This window comes from Apis cerana, linkage group LG7, assembly GCF_029169275.1.
Source record: "Apis cerana isolate GH-2021 linkage group LG7, AcerK_1.0, whole genome shotgun sequence".
Classification (NCBI taxonomy): Eukaryota; Metazoa; Arthropoda; class Insecta; order Hymenoptera; family Apidae; genus Apis; species Apis cerana.
The window spans coordinates 12782749-12787777 of NC_083858.1; the positions used below are offsets into that span (position 1 = coordinate 12782749).

Consider the following 5029-nt stretch of genomic DNA (forward strand, 5'->3'; position numbering starts at 1 on the left):
CAAAAATAATAAATTTAATTATGCAAGAGATATTAACTTTAATAATACTTAATAAGAAATAATAACAATTTAAATAAATTCTAATAAAAAACGCGATATCTCAACGCAACTCTAATTCAACCCGTAAATTAATCAATCGTAAATACAAAAACGCGATGCCCATGATGACTGATGATGAAACGATGGGCCTGCATGCAATCGGCCAGACGATACAACATTTACTACGTATTACTAAAACGAGCACAGTGACAAAACAATAAAAATGACTGCCCATCCTTTAGATCCAAACAAGATCCAAAAGATGAGAAACCATTCGTTGCAGCCCTCTTCGAGACAGTTTGTCCGGGCCTCTTCGTCTTCTTTCTTCGAGCGCGATGCCCGCTGAAACTTAAATCTAGGCTCGAGATCCTCTAATCGCAAAAAAAAAACCGCATATGGATGACAATGATATGCAGGATCTCGAGCGCGACGTTCGTTTCGAGATGAAATCGCGACCACGATCGCAAGAATTCGAAGAGTCGATGGGCAAAGGGAAGAGACAAGTGAACTCTCCATTCGTGTCACGGTTTCACCACGTCCACTCTTCGAATTACATTTCCTGAAACAGGTTGTCACGCGAAAACGCGCCTACCCGACCAGAGACTGTGACAACTTGCCCGGCCCTGCCTGCTTACAATTAAGCGCATTCACACCAGAAAGTATGCTACCTATCCTACCTAGGTCTATATCTAAAAAAGCAAAACAAGCACACCAACACACTCACTCCACGGTTCTCACGCACAATACTCGGGCGCAAAAAACCTACACTAGGGAGAGCGTCCCCGGGACGCCTCCGACACCCGAGCTTGACACGCTACATGCATACTCTAAGTTTACGTACCATTCTCCTGAAATCGACTGACGATGGCTAGCGACCATTGCGTGAAACGCGATAAAAATATGTGTATATTTTAATTTTGAATATTTAGAAAACTCGTACGTCTTTTAAGAAATTGTAAGAAATTGTAAGTCGTATTGCTGAAGCAATACGAATTTTGGTATAATTATTTAATTTAATAGTAAATATAATAAGAATATTGTTTTAATAACGGTGCAATATTTTTAATTGTAAATTGTAATCGAGTTAATTGTAATTGGATTTGTAATCGAAACGACGCAATTCCACACCCTAACCACACATACACACACACAGTGTGGAAAATACGTCGTGCACGATACACTAACGCATCGTCAGTCGCTGAAGAGTTGTTATAAGCTTATGAACTATGATCATCATATTAATCGCCTCTCTCCCATCCAAGTAGCATCTGAGCACGTGAATGGGATCCTGGCAATGAACATGGAAGGAGTTAAATCTGAAAATCCTGAGCTAAAAACATTAATGTATCTTTTCTTTCTAACGGACTAATATTTATTGATTTAAAATCTATTTGTTTTATTTTAAATTTTATGAATTCAATCAAATGCTATTAATTTTAATATTAAATAAGAAAAAATATCAACAATGAACAAGGAAAAATTAATAATAAGAAATAATTGAAAAAAAATAAATGAAATATCGATGAAAATAATCTCAGATAATTTCTAAATCAAAACATATTTTCGAAAATTAGAAAGCAATGCTCAAAACTTATTGCTCTGATTTAGAAATTTATCTATCGCGAAATGTCTTCTTGCACATGAAATTTAATACATTTTTGTACGAAAGAAATAGAATTAATATATTTATATTTCAATCATATTTCATAATCATATTTAAATTTATAATAAAAGAGAAATTTAATTGTTCAACATATTACAATAAAATAAAGATAAAATTAAAAATTATCCATTATCATATTAATAATAATATATAGTATTACTATATAATTTAAATTTCTATTCCATATATCAAATATATTTTAATTTTAATATATATATTTTCAATGCTTATATTAATTATTAATATTATATTATTCATCTTAATTATTCAACTAACATATTGTTGAAAACGCGATATGCAAGAAAACCTATCCTAATCTAATAAATAAAACACAATAAAGAAATATTATTATTCACGAGTAATAATAACTACTCGTGGTCACTGTGCTCGTGCAAAATTCTACGTATACAACCAATCATTCGTGTCGATTCGGATCTTTCATCCTACGACATGATTAAATGATCGGAGGAACATAAAAACATGCGACTCACCAATAGATGCGAAGTATCTGCATTACCATCAGCACTGTTGTGGCCCATAGAAAATCATTGTAAAGACTGGGAAATATCTATAACAAAACATGAAATATAAGAAATATTACAAATGTGTTAAAAATGAAATTCCATAATAATAATAAAAATTAAAATTCAAAAATTAGAATCCTTTATTTGATATTTAACTTTTATAGAATGACTCTATTTTTCAATAAAATAAAAATGTAATAAAAATTTAAATAGAAAGAAAGATGATTACCTTTTTTCCTTGAATGCCTTATTTTCTTGAGAGAATCACTGAATCTATCATACCGAAAACAAATATTTAAAATAAAAAAATAAAAATAAAAAACTATTAACACATCTATTTATATAATGTGCAATCGACGAACAAACACTGACTCTAATTTCGCGTATAACTATTATAATTAAATTTATTTTATGCTCTAAAAAACATTTAAAATACTATTACGAAACAAACACTGATTCTACTGACCACATTGCGCGCAGTCACAATCTGGAAATAAAATTGCATTAGTAAGGAGAGAATATAAAAAAAGAAACAAAATTTTATATTTCTTTCTTTTTCGTATCTTGCATTTATTAAAAAAAATATTGTTATTTTTGAAAAAAATTATATTGTAAATATTTATCATTAAAATTAATAACATTCTGTTCATTAGAAATATTATATAGTACATTAGAAATATTTAAAAATTTTTAGAAATTATATAAATTTTATTAGAAACATAACAAGTCATATATTATTTCAAAATCTTTTCTATTTTTATGCTGATATATTAGTAATTAATATAATAATCATGAATTATAATATATATATAAAAATATATATATATATATACAATTAATAAATCAATAAAAAAAAGAAAAAAATACTTACATATATCTTTCTTGGATCCAAAAATTTAAACTTTATCTTTTTTTTCTCCATAAAATGTACTGTCATCATGACGTTTATATATATTAAATCCTTTTTACCGCCTATAAATGTATCAATCAGCAATGTTACTTATCTGCACAAAAAAAGTAAATGTTAAAAATAAATGTATAAGATATATAAGATTAAAATGATCGTATTAAAATGGAAGAATAATTTAATTGAAATCTATTTTAGAAGCATGATTTATGGTAATGATCAAATGGTCGAATAAAAAAAAAATGTTATTCATTAGTCAAAAAATTATTAATTATAATAATATAAAATAAATAATTGAACAAACATATATTAATGAAATATTGATATAAAAGAGTAATTGTAAAATAACTATTACGCAATAAGTAAATCTACTTACCTCAAACGAAGCGTCTAATCGTCACGAATTTCAATGAAATAACATTCCGCGCAATAATTTGTATCGAATTACAAATGGCGGAAGGGGGGAGATGCTCAACAAGTCGAAACCTGTCGAGCATAATACGCGAATCGTCAATATTTTAGAATTATACAAAATATTTTCCATCTTGGGGCCTTCAGCGTAAAATCAAAACAAATACGTAATAATACAATACGTAATAAATACAATAGAATACGATATATGAATTGAATGTATGAATAGACGCAATTAGGAAATATGTATGAAATATGTATATGTGAATTGATCGTAATGATCATTTTTATTTCTCAGTCAATAAAATGATAAAAAAATTTATAATAACTATGTTCGAGTTAAAAATAAATAAAATCTTACCACATCGGCATAAAAGTCAACGAAGAATCTTGTACTTTCGAAACAATATTGTTTCGATCGAAGCTTCGATCAAATGATAATCTACACAAACACGACAAAAGTTCAAAATACGTTTAATTTTTTATATAATAATGATTAAACAAACACGTATTAATTAAATAATGCTTGATAATATATAATTATCACTTAATAACTGTAAATATACACTAATATAACGTAATTATACACGAACCGGTAAAAAGCAACTTGCCATCACGACTTTTAAGTGTAGACTCACGTCATGCGCACAATAATGCGCAATAGCGTCTCGGATATAGCATCGGGCTGAATATTAGCGGCTTTCCGATTGGCTAGAATTGCCTAGTTCTTTATTATAATTCCGCGCGAAAATTAAATTATATATTATGTTTTAATTAAGTGCGCATGATCAAAAATCAAACTGCCACTTCTTCGTGGTATCCATATTGAAACTTTACCCATCTTGAAAGATAAATCAGTAATTCAGTTATATAAAAAAAATTTTAATTTCAAATGAATATCTAAAATATGTAAAATTAATTAATTAAATTAAAATAAAACAATAATCAAATACAAATTCCATCTTAAAAAGATATAATATGAACTCTAATTGTGAAAAAAATAAATGAAAAAAAAGAATAACTTAGCGAAAAAAATTCCAATTAAAGTAAGAAACACGTATTAATTGTATATTATACTAATTATGAAAAATAATTACAAAAATAAATATTATTCAACAGATAAATCACATACTTCAAAATAATACGTCTAAATATAATAATTATCGACGTTATTATGATATCATGTAGTAATTTCGATTATCGAACTATAAATTAACAAAATATATCAAATTCGATAAATCGAAATATATTGAGCATAGCAATTCATATAAAAAAAGGTTATGAACAATAAGAAAATAGATATAATAATGAGAATTAATCATCAACGCCATCTCTAGATATTTTTAGAAAAATGAGATCAAAGAGATATCTTTAATCTTTAAGAGATGGCGCTAAAATATATTTTTACCCTCTCTTTATACTTCTCTTATTATATTCTTTTCTTTTTTTATAAATTTCATTTGCAGCATTTGAAGATATGATTTC

At 27.4% G+C, this 5029-nt stretch overlaps 1 long non-coding RNA gene across 1 annotated transcript; it reads right to left on the reverse strand.

The window, feature by feature from the left end:
• Nucleotides 1-2092: 2092 nt before the first annotated feature.
• LOC133666437 (uncharacterized) lies at nucleotides 2093-4340 on the reverse strand. Its single transcript, XR_009830601.1, has 4 exons — nucleotides 3906-4340; nucleotides 3098-3230; nucleotides 2456-2713; nucleotides 2093-2270 (listed from the first exon to the last, which is right to left on the reverse strand). It is a non-coding gene; the product is annotated as an uncharacterized LOC133666437 (long non-coding RNA).
• Nucleotides 4341-5029: the final 689 nt, after the last annotated feature.